Below are 17,922 nucleotides of genomic sequence, written 5' to 3'. Positions count from 1 at the left end.
GCTCCCGGGCAGAAAGGGGTGGGTACCTAGTGAAGCCCCACCTTCAAGCCAGGGACAGCCTGAAGCCTGGGGGCTGGGCTGTCAGTTGGGGTGGAGTCCATGGCTTGGAGTGAGAACTTATAGGTGCTTTTTCCAGGCCCGCCCATGGCCACCCATGGACCAATCAACACGCACTTCCTGTCTTCTGAAGTCCATAAAACTCCAGACTCAACCAGACTCACAGACATCTGGAGTGCTAGCTGCATGAAGGAGCTACCCGCTGTGGGTCTTCTCTTTGCTGACAGCTGGACACTTGACAGAATGACGTGCCTGAACTCGGGACCTGCTGAATGATGGGACTGAAGAAGCTGTAACACAAACAGGGCTAAAACACGCACTCTCCTCCCCCTGCTCCCCACCGCCCCACCCACTTGCCACATTGGAGGTGATGAGAAGGAGAGAAAAGCTGTGGCCTTTCAGGGAGCATAGTCGCAGGGGCTCCCTGAGCCAGGGCTGTGAAACCCTCTTCCGGGCACTGCAGTTCCTGGCATCTCCAAGCTTCTGAGTGCCACCGCATTCCCCGCGTCCGGATGCAGGTAAGAGGTGACAACGTGCTCGCAGCCCTCGCTCGCTCTCGGCGCCTCCTTGGCCTCGGCGTCCGCTCTGGCCGCGCTCAAGGTGCCCTTCAGCCCGCCGCTGCGCTGTGGGGGCACCTCTCTGGGGCTGGCCAAGACCGGAGCCGGCTCCCTCTGCTCGCGGGGAGGTGTGGAGAGGGAGACGCGGGCGGGAGCCGGGGCTGCGCGCGGCGCTCGCGGGCCGGCGAGGGTTCCTGGTGGGCACTCCGCCAGCTGGCTGGCCCCAGCTGGGCTTGTTGTGGCGGGGGGGGGGGGGGGGGGGGGGGAATGGCGAGCTCCCTCTGGGCTGCGGGAGTGCCCGGGCTAGGTGCTGCAAAGTCCCGCGGTGAGTGCCACTGGGAGGTGAAGCCGGCTGGGCTTCTGGGTCCGGTGGGGACTTGGAGATTTTCTGTCTAGCTAAAGGATTGTAAACGTACCAATCAGCACTCTGTGTCTAGCTAAAGGTTTGTAAGCACACCAATCAGCGCTCTGTGTCTAGCTAATCTGGTGGGGACTTGGAGAACTTTTCTGTCTAGCTAAAGGTTTGTAAACGCAGCAATCAGCAATCTGTCAAAACGGACTAATCAGCTCTCTGTAAAACGGACCAATGAGCTCTGGGTAAAGTGGACCAAGCAGCTCTCTGTAAAATGGGCCAATCAGTAGGATGTGGCTGGGGCTAGTTAAGGGAATTAAAGCAGGCCACGGGAGCCAACAGCTGCAATGCGCTCCGGTTCCGTTCCACGCTATGGAAGCGTTGTTCTTTTGCTCTTTGTGATAAATCTTGCTGCTGCTCACTCTTTGGGTCCGCGCCGCCTTTATGAGCTGTAACACTCACCGGAAGGTCTGCAGCTTCACTCCTGAAGCCGGCGAGACCACGAACCCACCAAAAGGAGGAAACTCTGGACACATCTGAACATCTGAAGGAACAAACTCCAGACACACCATCTTTAAGAACTGTAACACTGTGAGGGTCTGCGGCTTCATTCTTGAAGTCAGCAAGACCAAAAACCCACCAATTCCGGGCACTCAGGTACCCCCAGCAGAAGCTGCATGTAGTACATCTAGTCTAGCCACAGCCTCCATGGAGCTGGCCACTGTGCCAGTGCCTGGAGCCGCCCAGCTGCCACAGCAGCCAGCGTGCCTGGCTGTGTGCAGTGGCCGAATCCCACGCTCACTCGCCCACACACCCCTTGCCACTCTGCCTGCACCTGACTAGCCCTTGGCAGTTGTGGGATCTGGGCTGGTAGCACGAACCAAGCACAGCCTGCTGGACCAAGTGGGTGGAACGAGCTCAGTGGGCACAAGCAATACTCAGGCAGAAGACACTGCCAGCCACAAAGGTTTCCAGCTAGTGAAGCAACACCCCAAGGATCCCGTGACAATATCACTGTGCCGTGACTCCTCAGAATTATCTCTGTTTAACTTACTATATAAATCTAACCAGGATACATTGAAAACTGTACATTTATTCTGGCATTCAGTGAGGGCTAGAAATGATATTGTGATCATAGGTTTTTATAGCCTGGTTGAAGCCATAGGTACTTAATGGAGCTTTGGTCTTAGACTTCCTCTTGGTTAACTATAATGGCTTAAAAGAAAGAATGAAACTATGTTCTTTGCTGCAACATGGATGCAGCTGGAGGCCATTATCCTAAGCAAACTTAATGCAGATACAGTAAACAAAACACCGAGTGTTCTCACTTATTAGCGGGAATATACATTGGGTATACATGGAGATAAAAATGGGAGTAATAGACACTGGAAACTACAAAAGAAGGGAGGAAAGGAGGTGGGCAAGGGTTGAAAAACTAGTCATGGGATACTATGCTTACTATCTGGGAAACATGTTTAATTGTACCCAAAACCTCAGCATCACGCAATATACCCTTGTCACAAACCTGCACATGTACCCCTTGAATCGAAAATAAAAGTTGAGGCCGGGCGCGGTGGCTCACGCCTGTAATCCCAGCACTTTGGGAGGCTGAGGCTGGTGGATCACGAGGTCAGGAGATTGAGACCATCCTGGCTAACATGGTGAAACCCCATCTCCACTAAAAGATACAGAAATTAGCCAGGCATGGTGGTGGGTGCCTGTAGTCCCACCTATTCGGGAGGCTGAGGCATGAGAATCGCTTGAACCCAGGAGGCAGAGGTTGCAGTGAGCTGAGATCACGCCACCGCACTCCAGCCGGCAACAGAGCGAGACGTCTCAAAAAAAAAAAAAAGGAAAAAGGTGAAATAAAGGCAACTGTAATAGCTTACTTAAGCATTTCTACAGCAGGCAGGCATATATATTTTTGTTATACAACAAGCAGTATAAATTCTATATCCCCTAAACTTGAATTCAAGACCTTTTTCTCAAAACTAGCTTTATAACTTGTAGCTCATATCTCAGTGAATGGAAACTTCATGTACAAGATATACCATGTTGTTATAACCCAACGTACTTTTAAGGTTGGAGTACATAATAAAAATACATTTCTTTAATAAAATAGCAATGACTTTGTATTCCTACAACTCATATTGGCATGAGACCCGGTCTTTCTTGGAGACTTGCTCACCAAATATTCCGTCGGTCCTACGAATAAACACTTCCCAGAAAGTCTATGGGTGAAAATAATTATTTCCATCAGCTTAAGAAAAAAACATAAAGCCATCTGCTTCCAGCCACACAAGAGTATAACTGTTACAAGACTTGTCTTCATACTGAAAGAAGCTATACAGCCAGAAAAAATATGTAAATTCTCTATGTTCAGACAATGAGCAACAAGTAGCACATGCTTGTAAAATTTTAGAGCAAGCAGATTAGGTGAGTCCAACATATTTCCTGGCTTTCTGCTGTAGGCCTGTAACATGCTTCAGATCAAGGAGATAAAGGCTAGACAGAGCATGTGGAACCAGAAGAGACAGATCAGTGCTCTGAGGTACTGAAGTAGCTACAATGTTGGAGTAAGTTACCAGAGAATAGGGAACTGAAAAGAGAAAGGATAGAATTCTGCATGAGCATTTATTATAGATCCTAGGCTGAGGGGTGTGTTGTTTTTGCATAGGCTGAGTCACATGGAGGCCTGGCAGAAATGTTAATAAAGAACTGAGAACTGAATAGAAATACCAGCGTTTATGTAGGCCTCCAGACATAGAAATTCTGGTCCAGTCAAGGTTAAGAGACCTTATGGAATATCTTAGGCATTTCACTGAAACTCATGAAAGACCAAGCAGGTAAGAATCGCATACTACTTGGCCGGGCACGGTGGCTCACGCCTGTAATCCCAGCACTTTGGGAGGCTGAGGTGGGCGGATCACGAGGTCAGGAGATCGAGACCATCCTGGCTAACACGGTGAAACTCTGTCTCTACTAAAAATACAAAAAAATTAGCCTGTTGTGGTGGCAGGTGCCTGTAGTCCCAGCTACTCGGGAGGCTGAGGCAGGAGAATGGCGTGAACCTGGGAGGCGGAGCTTGCAGTGAGCCGAGATCTCGCCACTGCACTCCAGCCTGGGCGACAGAGCGAGACTCTGTCTCAATAAAGAATAAAAAAAAAAAAAAAAAAAAAAAAAAAAAAAAAAAAAAAAAAAGGATCACACACTACACTACAGTTAGAGTCGTGTTTTAGAAGCTAGGCCAAAAGATAAAGAGAACTAATAAAAAATAGAACTAAAACTGAATGCTGACCAGGAGATAACAGTCAGTTACCGACAGAATACAATTCAACATCCTTTAAGGGAAGATGGCCTCTAGTATTCCCCACAACTTATTACTCCCAGAGTCCAGCAAGTAACAATGAAGTAAAATATAAACCAAGGTTAAATAGGAAGACATGAGTTATACTAAAAGTAAAGTCAATAGAACAGACCCTGAGATGACTCAGATGTTTAAATTAATGGAAAAGAACTTTAACACAGCTATTATAATTATAATAGAACTGAAATAAAAACACTTGTGATATATAAAAAATGGAAAATCTCAACATAGCAGCCAGGAAATAATAAATATAGAAACATACTAAAAAGTGCAGTATAATTCCAGAAGAGTAATGAGATGTTCTATAGACCGACTCATTAGTGAAACTCATAAAAATTATACAGAAAGAAGCACTTGAAGTCTCTGGAAATGGTCGTAATATCATACAACAAGTGAAGAAACATTTATTCAAGAGTGTCTACTAAAACACAAGGAGAAAAGAGTGTGTAGCATTTGAACCAGTCTTTTCTTCCTTATCCTCTCCCAGCTCCCAGTGTGACAGAAACTCCATTCTAGATGAGTGCAGTCAAGAACACAGGAGTTTTACTAACTCTAACTGCCTGTGTAGGTCTATAGTCTCTTCCAATAAATGGTAGGACATCATTAGATACGTTAAAAATACTGAGTTTCAGATGAGTGTGCCCAGGAAGGAGACGTATTATTTTTTCACACAACCTCCACTCATAAGATGGAGAGTCTACCTTGGGCATGGTTCACCATGAATACTGGAATTCTGGTTATCCTTGACCCGGATCTTTAGTAAGGTGGAATGCCCCATGCTGGAAGAGGTAAGATGAAAAGACTAGAGGCTACTGACTTCCCTCTGTCAAGTAACCTGTTTCTAATTCAGAGGTGTCATGCTGAAAGAAGTGGGCCATTGTGTCTGTTTCCAACTACAAAGTAGTGATTCAGGGATTTTGCCCAGATGGAGAGACAGGTTACAAAAAGGAGTGCTACGAAACTTCCCCCAAAGAACTGACTTTGCATCAGAATGTGGGGAAGTTAAGCTCGGTGGTTCTTTCAAAAACAATGGAGATTATGGTGAAAAGTAATTAAGAGAAGACTGGTACCTTCATTACAGATGAACTTGCAAACTAACTTTCAGGCTAACTAGTCTATCAGAGAAAACCAGGAAAATAGACTGGTAAAAATAGCCTCCTGAGATCAGAACATATATTGAGTACTAACCTCAAAATGTATCCTGCAGGGGTCCAAATTGAATTGGACAAGCCTGTATAGAATGCATTCCCCAAGACATTGTTGCAAACAAAAGAGCAAACAGCAGGCAATTAGTGGAGCTTATCTGTTACATCATGAGGGGAAGACAGAGAAAAAGAATCCTGATGAAGCCACTGCCATCTGAGGGTGACTATAATGGTGTTCAAGGCTCCACCCTCTGTGGAGCAACATCAGAGGCATTGTACTTAGGGGAAAGAGTAATGACTACAGTAACACAAGGAGTCACTAAACAAATATACAAGCAAGAAAACATAAGTCTTGGAGGGCTCGGTGTAAGTAGAATTCAAAGTTGCTACAATATATCATAGAAAACATCCTGTTTACAACCAAAAATTGGGAGTCAGGCAAAGGAGAAAGGAAGCCTGGCTAGTACTCAAGACAAAGTATAGGCATTAAAAACTGCCCGTGAGAGCAACTCTGGGTCAGATAGACAGTGACTTCAAAGTAGCCATTATAAAAATGTTCAAAGAACTGAAGAAAACTATATTTGAAGAAGTAAAGGAAGTATATTGGTAATCTCATCAAATAGAGAATATCAATAAAGTAATAGAAATTATAAAAATAGAAGCAAATAAAAATGAGGGGGTTGTAAAACACAACTGGTATGAAAAGTTCACTAGAAGTGTTCAGCAATAGATTTGAACTACAAGAAGAAAGAGCAAACATGGAGATAGATTAATAGATATTATGCAATCCAAATAACAGAGTAAAATAATGCAAAGTAAATGAAGAAAACCTCAGAGAAATGGGACGCCATTAAATGAACCTACAGATATGTAACAGGAATGACAGAAAGAAAAGACATGAAGGAGCAGAACACTGTATTTGCAGAAATAATGGCTGAAAATTTTCTAAATTTGATAAAAACCCATCTATACAAATAAAAACTTCACATAGGATAAATACAGACAATTCACCACAGGCACATCATAATAAAAATATTGAAAGCCAGATAGAAAAGAAAATCTTGAAAGCAGAAAGATAAAAATGGCTCATTACTTACAAGGAAATCTCAATGACAGCTGTGTTCTCATCAGAAGCAAAGGATGTTAGACGGCAGTAAAGATATTCAACATTTTCAAAAGAATAGTACTGCCAACCATGTCGCAATAAAATCATCTTTCAAACATGATGTTGAAATAGACATTCCAAAATGTAAACAGAAGTGAGAATTTGTTGTTAGAAGACAAATATGTTAGAGAATTTATGTATTTTGCTGGCTGTATCTTGTAAGAAATTGTAAAGGAAGTTCTTCAGGGTAAAAGCAAACGACCCCAGAGCATAATTCAAATCCACACGGAAAACAACACTGGTAAAGATAATTATGTATATATAAAAGGCTTTATTAATATATATTTATTTTACTTTCTTCTCCTAACTGACTTAAGAACCAACTGTACAAAATAATATACGTTTGTATTTTGGAGGTTTTTAACATATAAAAATGTAGTATATTTGAGGATAACAGCACAAATAAAGTGAGTAGAAGAAAAAATGGATTGTGGTAAGAATTTGAAACTAGTAAGAACCATATGGATTTTAAAATAGTTTTTCTAGTTCTGTGAAGAATAGTCAAAACAATCCTAAGCAAAATGAACAAAACTAGAAACATCGTGCTACCTGACTTCAAACTATACTACAGTACTACAGTAACCAAAACAGCATGGTACTGATACAAGAACAGTCACATAGACAAATGGAACAGAATAGAGAACCCAGAAATAAGACTGCACCCCTACAACCATCTTATTTTTGACAAATCTGACAACAACAAACAACAGGGAAAGGATTCCTTATTTAGTAAATGTTTTTGGGCGAACTGGCTAGCCATATGCAGAAAAATGAAACTGGACCCCTTCTTTACACTGTATACAAAAATCAACACAAGATGGATTAAAGACTTAAATGTAAAACCCAAAACTATAAAAATCCTAGAAAAAAACCTAGGTAATACCATTCAGGACATTGGCACAGGCAAATATTTCATGACGAAAGCACCAAAAGCAATAGCAACAAAAGCAAAAATTGACAAATGGAACCTAATTAAAGAGCTTCTGCATAGCAAAAGAAACTATCAACAGAGTGAACAGACAACCTACAGAATGGGAGAAAATTTTTTCAATCTATGCATCTGACAAAATCCTAATATCCAGCATATATAAGGAACTTACACAAGTTTACAAGAAAGAAAAAAAACAGCCTCATTAAAAAGTAGGCAAAGTACATGAACTGACACTTCCGTAAAGAAGATGCACATATGGCCCACTATACATATAAAAACTCCACATAGGAGAAATACAGAAAATTCACCACAGACACATCATAATAAAATTATTGAAAGCCAGATAGAAAGGGAACATCTTGAAAGCAGAAAGATAGAAATGGCTCATTACTTACAAGGAAATCTCAATGACAGCTATATTCTCATCAGAAGCAAAGGATGGTTCTCTATTCTGTTCCATTGGTCTATGTGTCTGTTCTTGTACCAGTACCACGCTATTTTGGTTACTGTAAACACCATTTTAGTGAATATGCGGAAATATAAAAACTCTCATACATTGTTGTTTGCATACAAAAAGTTACCATTGTTTCACAAAACAGTCTTCCAGTTACTCAAAAAATTAAACATAGAGTTGTTTGATCCAGAAATTCCACTTCTGGGTATACATCAAATAAAAATGAAAGCAGGCCAGTTGTGGTGACTCACGCCTTTAATAACAACGCTTTGGGAGGCTGAGGTCGGGGGATTGCTTGAGTTCAGGACTAACCCGGGCAACATGGCAAAACCCTGTCTCTATAAAAAATAAAAAAATTAGCTGGGCATGGTGGTGCTTGCCTTTAGTCCCAGCTACTAGGGAGGCTGAGGTAGCAGGATCCCTTGAAGTTGGGAGGTGGAGGTTGCAGTGAGCTGGGATTGCGCCACTGCAGTCCAGCCTGGGGACACAGTGAGACCTGTCTCTAAAACAATTAATAAATAAAAATGAAAGCATACATACAAACAAAAACTTGTACACAAATGTTTATAGCTGCATTATTCATAATAGCCAAAAGGTGCATAGAACCCAAATATCTGCCAATTGATCAGTGGATAAATATGTGGTGTTTCAACATGACGTAACATTCAACAATAAACTGAAACAAAGTACTTGCATAAGTTATGGCATGGGTGAACCTTGAAAACACTGTTATGTTAAAGGAGACAATCACAATAAGCCACATAATCACACATTATGTGATTTTATTCATGTGAAATGTTCAGAATAGTAAAGTCGATATATAGAGAAAGTAGATTTAAGGCTGCCTGAACCTGGGTGAGGAGGGAGAGAGATTGTGTGTGAGTAGGTCGGGGGGCTGTTCCCATAAAAAGTACAGGAACTACTAAAGGGTGATGAAAACGTTCTAAAATTATATATCAATAAATCTGCTACAAAAAAATAATCCAACACAGCGCTACCCAGTGGGGATGCTGGTCACGTAAGGACACAGTTAAAATAGGCATGCTGATCATGATGACATAAACAAAGCCAAACAAACAAAACCTGCCTTCTCAAAAGCCAAGGAGAGACCTTGCTTTTGTTTTTGTTTGTTTGTTTTCTTCTTTTTCTCATTTCAGAGATGAAATCACTAAAACTCAGTATGGATAACTGTCTTGCCATTGGAGACCCACATATCTTGAGCTCCAAAACGCTTCATATCAATAGTAAAGCATTTTCAAAAAGTTAGCATGGTTCCCATTTTGAGTTAAGAATTTTACGTATAAAAATTTATTTGGTCCTCACAACAATGCTAAAACATAGGCATTGGTATTAGCACCATTTTAGAGATGAGAAAAATGAGGCTTAGAGAGATTAAGCAACCAAATCAATGTCTGATCATCATTAATAACCAGAGGCGTGGTTCTAAATCTGTTTTTTTCTTTTCTCTCCAAGCTAATTTCTTCTCTTCTGGAGCTTGCTAGTTTCAAATATTCTAACTCAGGAAAAATACTAATCTGTTATAAAATTTGATTTGATAAAATATAATTCAATATGAGAAACATTAATATGCTTGGTAATTTGGGAGAAAAACGTTGAAGGCTACTTGGATACGTTGACATCCAAGCAGGGCCTTAACAATATTCAAAATTAGACCCATAGACACAGAGAAAAAGACCATTAGTGCATATATAGATTGTCTTCAGAACCTGAAAATATTTATGTATATTTAAAACATGCCATGATCTTGTCTTACTGCAATTTTTAAATAATTAGCATTTTATATTAATTCCACTTTCATTTAATCAGCTTTTCATTGATAATTTAAAAACCCTTATACTTTTAGAAAAATCCAAAATATATCTACTAATGCAAGTTCATTGAGTTGTAATATGGAGGCAAAAAAAAAAAAAAAAAAAGGAAAGGCACTGACACTTCTGTCTAATGGACAGAGATGTAAATGAGCAGTTGTAGATCAAAGGAAAAAAATAAGCACCTGAATTTGAACACCGCCAGCCTGGATAAGAATGAGAGAGTCCATCTGTCTGAGATGGTAGAAATGTGTGACCCCTGGAAGAGATGGAGAGGGATCCTTTAAACATGAGAAATAAAAATGTCACCAAATTTTTGAGGAAATATTACTTCCCAAGAGCAGAGTAATGAAGCAAAAGCAAAGCTCCAACTGCCAATAGCTGAATTATTAAAGGAAGAAAAGTAGAATCTGTGGACAAGTGCAAACTTGTCCAAGAATTGAAGAAGCTTAATCCAACTCTTCAAGAGAATCACAAGGAGCTTCATTTGACTTTTGTCTGGATGCCTTAATGGTTCATTTGCTTTAAGATTTTAACATTTTTAAGAGTTCAGTTCTTTTTTTCGTGCGTCTCTATTCTCTCCCAAAGAGGAATAGTCACAAATCCATGTCAAGATAGGAAAAATGGGAAAATAAAGTGTCTAGTGTTAAACCAGGGCACTCATCTTATAGGTGCTCCCAGTTAGCTACCTCAAATACAAGTATACCTTTGAAAAATTTTCCTAGTAGGTGGAACAGGATTAAAACTTGCACTTTGGGTCAATAGAACAAGGTTTCATCCTGGCGCTGCAAAAATATTTCATATATGATCTTGGACAAATTAATCTAAAATCTTTAATGTGGATTTTTTATTTGGAAGTGCCTTTTGATCAGGGTGTATTGTGAAGATTAAATGGAATAAAATATAGAGAGTACAGCTGTTTTTCTCTTTTTCTTTCTCTGATATGTCTCCTCTGCTCTGGTTCTGCCTCTCGGAACTCTCCCCAGAGGAGCAGCTTGAATTCTCTATATCATTTTCCTAGGCTACAGAAGAAACAGTTTAAGGCTAAGGAAGAAGTCAAATTCATGAATTATAGTTTGTTGGCCTATGTATAAAAATAAACAATTTGTCCAACTGTGAACATACAATCAGAGCCACTCAGAAGCTTTATTTATTTTCTTTAATAGTGGTAAACATGTACAATTTACACTATCATTAATCATCTAGATGCAGGAATTCAGAAATTCTGTCTATAATGGACAGCAATCAGTTGTCCTAATTCAAGGATCTAAAATAAATTTAATGCATGAACACATTTATTTCTGCAGTTGAGGAATTCATTAGCTTTTTCAATGAGTCTCTTATATCTGGGAATAGCACAGATTACATAGAAATGCACATATATATTTTTGCATATGGAAATATGTGCATTAAATATTTTATAAGGTGTTACTGTAGTAACTGTCTTTAATTGACTATGCTGTAACCTTATTTGATATTTATAACAATATATTTATGCATACAGTAGAGTACGTATGTGTATGCATACACGTGCATAATTTATATTATTTCACTTATGAATTAAAGAAGAGTTTTATAATTACCATGGAGCATCCTGTGATGCACTGCACAGGTTGCCCTTCAGGAACTAAAGGCTCATTTTTCCATCTGAGGGAGTGCTTCCAAGATGACCCTTAGCTGTCAGTTGTCAGCCCCCTCCGTGGATTGTCTCAGATGTAGAAAACAACATCATTCAGGGGTCGTGTCTCTTTCCTGGGCACCATGGGAGTCCAAAGACTTAGTCCGCAAATCTGAACAGGCATCCAGCTTTCCATCTGGCCAACACCTCCCTTTCTCAGATGCTTATCCTAAGAATTCTCCCTGCGAAAATACCCTGCCTGGTTATCTCCATCTCAGAATCTTTCCTCCAGAGAATAATACTCGAAACAAAGACCCAGAAGGAAAGGTCAGCTGAAATGGCGTAAATATAGACAGTTAAACAAAGGCAACAAAAACAAAAACAAAATATGATCATTGCTTTTTTTGAGGATAAAGAGGAATGGAAAGGGCTATAATAAAACATAGTGAGGGTATCTTCCCTAATAGAGGGATGATGCCCACTTTACACAGAACACAGTAGTTAATTGTGCTAGCACTAGATATTGTTTATTCTGAATATTTGGTTCCGCCTCTACTTAGCTGTGTATCTGTGGGTACGCCGCGTTAAGCCTTGGAATACCTATGGTGAGCACTCTTGGCATCTAACCCCATGTCTGACAATAGCAAGAATTAACTAACAGCTAACTAACTAACTAACTAAATAAATAAAAACAAATACATTATAAAAGCTATAATTATTAGATCTTTACAAGTTTATCCACAAAGTAAACTTATATATTCAGTTATTTTTAAGTATCTCAGATGAGCAAATGGATTGATAATGAATCATTTTGAAATTGAGAGGCCTCAAACAATGGTTCACTTGTACTGAAAAATGCCATGTCTTTCCATTGTTTTCCTACTGATTACCTCTAAGAGGCCAAAATAGACTTTCTTGTTTCAGATAACTTGAAGAAATAAATGATAAACATTTTTTAAACACACAATGAGAAAACATTAAACCAAAACCAGCTATATTCGCAAATATGTTCACCACCCCCAGCTCAAAACAGTAACTTGCATACAAATCCCCCCAGATTGAAAATCATAATATAAATGACAATACCACCAATCCTTTAAGTATCATGTAAGCACTAAAGGGAGTTTTATGAAATAACTAATAATACGTGGTGAAAGATTACATCTTGATGTTAGGTGAGAAAATATCAGGATGTATATTTTAACATATGAAAATTTCTAGAAGAAACCATAACAACTGTGGGTGTGATTTCACCCAAGTTGGAGGGTATGGATGGTATTATTTACTTCTTTACATTTTTTGAACTTCCAAATTGTTAATAAATGCGCATAGAATCCATTGTCAGAAACATATATATAATTGTCTTTTTTAAATACATTTATTTTAGGTTTGAGGGTACATATGAAGATTTGTTACACGGGTGAAACTGTGTCACAGGGTTTGTTGTACAGATTATTTAATCAGCCAGGTATTAAGCCTAGTATCCAATAGTTATCTTTTCTGCTCCTCTCCCTCCTCTCAACCTTCGCCTTCAAGTAGATCCCAGTGTCTGTTGTTCACCTCTTTGTATTTATGAGGATTTATCATTTAGTTACCACTTATAAGTGAGACCATGCAGTATTTGGTTTTCTGTTCCAGCATTCATTTGCTAAGGATAATAGTCTCTAGCTCCATTCGTGTTCCCACAAAAGCCATGATCTCATTCTTTTTATGGCTGCATAGTATTCCATGGTGTATGTGTACCACATTTTCTTTATCCAATCTGTTATTGATGGGCATTTAGGTTGATTCCATGTCTTTGATTTTGTGAATAGTGCTGCAGTGAACATTAACCTGCGTGTATCTTTATGGTAGAATGACATATAGTCCTCTGGGTATATACCCAGCAGTGAGATTGCTGAGTTGAATGCTATTTCTGCTTTTAGCTCTTTGAGGAATTGCCGTACTGCTTTCCACAATGGTTGAACTAATTTAAACCCTTACCAACAATGTATAAACGTTCTATTTTCTCTGCAACCTTGTCAGCATCTTTTAAAAAAATAATAGCCACTTTGATTTCTAAAGTGAAGAAAAATTAAAAATACAGATTCTAAATACAGAATTTTAAAAAAATGTAGTCAAGGGGGTAAATTTGCTCTAAGCATGTAACTAAACTGGTTGTGGCTGTGAAATGTTAAAGAATGAATGTTAAAGAATGAAGTAAACACTCCCAAAATAACTATGCACTTTTTTTGTAATAAAAATCAAAATAGTCATAAAGTCTTGGTTAAAGAGAATGCAATAAGTAGCATCCTAATTTCTTCTAAATTATGCTTAATTAAATCACTGATTTTGGTATTAAATTAAATCATTTTATAAGAAGCCATATCAGTTCAATATAAATTTTCAAAGACATACAAGTACTAATGTAACAATGCAGGAGATTTCAGAAAAAAATCACTTTAATTCCCTGGGATTTAACTCAGAGTCTTTTTGTCCCTGTGACATATTTTTATTTCAGCATTGTCAGAGAAATCATAGAAACTTGGCTTGATGTTAACATTTTGCTATGAGTAGAAAAAAATGCTTTAATAAATTTTTGGAGGGAGGAGTAGATATATCTAGCTTACATAAAACCCTAAACTTTATTCTAAGACATCCTGTATTAGCAAACAATAAATCACAAAATATTTGTGTTATTTATGATGACAGTGTATCAGGAATTTCCCATTCTCAATTAGGAAATTTTGGTACTTCTACTCTCCCTGGTCTAATTTCTTCCAATTTCCCTTATTTCAGAAATGCCTAATATACTGTGGGGTATAACCTTTCCTGACACACATCCAACATATGCATTCCTTATTAATAAACATACAATATTTCTTCAAGTGGAGGGGAGTAAATCTTCCTTTGCTATTTCAGGTGATTTTTGTTTTCCATAATTATGAATAGCCTCATGATTAATAGTGACTTATGTTGATATTTTTATAATGTAAACATAAATCAAGGCATTTGTGAATGGTCAAAATAATTGCAGAAAAAGTATTAATATTTTTAATTCAAAAGAGTCCAGTCAACTGGGCTTGGCCTTCCTTCTAGTTTCATATCCCTTGAATTCTGTCCTCAAAATATTTCCAGCATCTTGAAGTCTCAATACCCTACCTCAAATATCTAAAAGTCTGTTTTTCTACCTACTCTTTCTTCTGCCTAAATTGTTCCAAGCTTTATTTCCAGCCACTAAAATGTTTCTTTATTTTCTCAATAAACACAAATGTAATCTCCTGTGTAAAGCCTTTTCTGCATATCCCACTTAGAATTAAATACTTTTATTTTTATTCCATAGAAATTCACATACCTATATGTTAGCATTTGCCAAATTTTATGGTTATTATATGGTTGTGATTAGCAGATTCCTTAGACCCAGTTTCTGCAGATTTGGCTTGGAGGGACCTTGAACTTTGTATTTCTTATGTCACAGTCATATTTCCTTAGGAACTCTAGGGTTAAGATAAATGCAGAATATAGTCGTGCTTCACTTGCTACTTGGTGACACACCTGGTTTTGTAGAGCTGTGTGGTCTGGACAATTTTAAACCTATATGACTCAAATAGCATGAAAGATTGGTGGAAACCTGAGGTGGCTTCTTTTCTGTATCAAAGTGACTTGCAGACATCTTGGGTCTTATTTATAGAAGCCATGCATGGCCCATATAGGTGAGGAGATGAAAGAGACTATGTGCTCACTCTAGAAGCTGTCAGGTCTCTCAATGATGAAGATGCTATACTTGATGCATTTATTGCCCTGCATACTTTCATAAAACTGAGCTAACATAGTGTAAGATGAAAGCTTATTTTTGTTTTATGAATCTGATTGTCTATTGCAAATAAAAACCCATACCATAGCTTTGGTTCTCTAAGTGTATATATATGTATACATGTGTCCCCAAGTAGCAAGTGAGGTTAGGATTGTGGAAATGGGGATGCAGATGGAGGTGAGGTTGGGTATGGGGATGGGGTGGACAGGAGTGTGTGTGTGTGTGTGTGTATATATATATACACACACATATATATATATTTATTATATATTCACATATGTATTTATATATACTATGTATAATATATGCATATTATGTATATACTCCTGTCCTCACACCATCCCCTCCCCAACCTCACCTCCATCTGCATCCCCACCTCCACAATCCTAACCTCAACCCCATCCTCACCCTATTCCCATCTCCACCCCATCGTTTCCTCCAACCCCATTCTCACCCCCATCCCCACCTCCATCCCCATCTCCACACCCACCCTCATCCACTCCCCTACCCTAAACCCTGTCTCCATTACTATCCCCATTTTCACCCCTGCTCCCCAAGGAATGCCCTAAATGGAAGCATCACCATTTGCTTACATTTCTGTTTTTTAGTAAACTATGTGCTGTGCTGTTTTCTTCAGACAATGTTTTAAATCGCTAATCCTAGACGTGTCATATATTTGGTTTATAAAATAACTTATTTTTAAAGAGTGCTTTTATAAAAACAGGAAATACGTTTAAAAGATGCTATTATGTTTCCTTTGTTTCTAGTGGTTTGGTTTTGTTTTTCAATGCAATTGTGACCTCTTTTATAAGCTATACACAACCTCTACATCTACTTTGACTCAAACTAACACTGTGGGAAACGTAATTATCCAAAATGACATTCTGCAAACATGCTGTAATGACTTTCTATTATATTAACTTTGTTGCTTCCATTATCTCGATCACTCAAGAGTCCTCCCGAATGCCAAAGGTAAATCTTGTCTCTTACCTTAATGATCCATACACTGAAATTATTGCCTAGATTTTGGCATAATCCTTTGTGAGGTTTGAGGACACAATTAGATAACAGAATCCAGAGACATGTTTTGTGCTCAGCATACAAAAATAGATGATGTAGAAAGGTGATTTTTTTTAAGTTCATCTTGCTATGTAATTCACACATTGGCAGATGAATAGGAAGAATATTTAGCCACGGTATTACAATACCTATTATTAAGAGAGCTGGGGCAATTCTGGCTGAATGCTAGGTAATTAACTATGATTTGGGTTGATGTCTATAGAATTAAGGCTGGTAAATAGAGAAAATCTTAGAAATTATATAAGACAAAGAGGAAAGATAAATTGTATGCTAGTGAAGATACAAATAAGAATCAGTAGAATGTCAAGTTAGGGCATCATATAGATAAAATGCACCTAATGAAGTAAAAATTAAGCCAGGTTAGGCATAAGTTTAGGGAGAAAATGCTTCCACATTTGGATGAAAACATATGTATGTATAAGTGTATTCAACTTTTGTAAATGACCCAAAACTATTGGAAAGTGGAGGTAAGTATTAGTCATTAGCTCATTTCATAAAAGAGAGGATTCCTGATTCTGGCAACAAAAATTCATTTGTTTTTCTTTATTCTTTTGGTGTTTACACATTTTGCTAAGAAGCATCTATAGTTTATTTCCAATGCTTAGCAGAGATTGGTCTCAATTTCAGTTCCTAGGGATTTCCAGGCTTTAAAAATTTCACAGAATACTAGCAAGAGAGTCTGTGTATTATTTTTGATGAGGATAAGGGCATATTTAGTTGGGAAATAACAGCAACCCAGTCCCAAAAGCAGTAGAATCATATTTCTAGAGATCATATACAAATGATGATATGGTGGAACCAGACCTGCCCCATGGTAAGAATTAAGAAACAAAACAGTTTTTGATTAAAGCTAAGGTATAAAACATCAACATTTAGAGTGAAATCAACAGAAGTATCAAAGGAATTGTACTGTGCTCATTGGAACTCCTCTAGACTCAAAGCTGAAAAAGCAGAAGATAGAAGCAAAATGGATTAAGAGTTTAGAAAAATTACACATTAGACATATTACTCAGAAACCTTAACATAACTTTTCCTTGACCCTCAAAACAGATAAATGGTTAAGGGGGGTGATGGAAAAGTCTGTTACCAAAGTTTTTACATTTTGTGGATGTCCGTGATTCTCTAGTTTCTAGTTCTAGTTCATGAGTCTTATTTATGTTGAATCTTTCTATAGCAGAAGAACCTGGTTCATTTAGAATAATGCCAAAGATCTTAGGAACTTTTACCTCTTATTTCTTTTTAATAACCACATTTTGAATAAAAAATCCTTAATTCTCTAATTATCTCACTGAGGCATGAATCTCTGGGGACTCTAATTGGACCCAGCATCTTTCCTAATTTAACATCTCCTAGAACATAGTTAACCCAATCTAACTTCAGTATGCCCTCTCATTATTTTATCTTTAAATTATTAATACAAAATGGTTAGTATATTAAAAGAAATATGTGTATCTTTCTTTTTTTTTCTGACCATCCTCATTTTCTTAAGAATATTGGGAACAATCACATCACACATATGTGTTTTTAGCAAACATTTTTCCTGAATTTCTTGAATCACTAATTCCCAGATTTCT

General features: G+C 38.3%; 1 long non-coding RNA gene across 1 annotated transcript in view; it reads left to right on the top strand.

Annotated features, from left to right (window-relative positions):
- Nucleotides 1-223: 223 nt before the first annotated feature.
- LOC134757516 (uncharacterized) overlaps nucleotides 224-17,922 on the top strand; it is a 492,817-nt gene continuing 475,118 nt past the window's right edge. Inside the window, exon 1 of the long non-coding RNA XR_010131584.1 lies at nucleotides 224-575. This is a non-coding gene — a long non-coding RNA (uncharacterized lncRNA). The remainder of the gene's footprint in view (nucleotides 576-17,922) is intronic.

The sequence above is a fragment of the Gorilla gorilla genome, chromosome 18 (assembly GCF_029281585.2).
Source record: "Gorilla gorilla gorilla isolate KB3781 chromosome 18, NHGRI_mGorGor1-v2.1_pri, whole genome shotgun sequence".
Lineage (NCBI taxonomy): Eukaryota > Metazoa > Chordata > Mammalia > Primates > Hominidae > Gorilla > Gorilla gorilla.
This window is presented reverse-complemented; position numbering and strand designations above follow the sequence as displayed.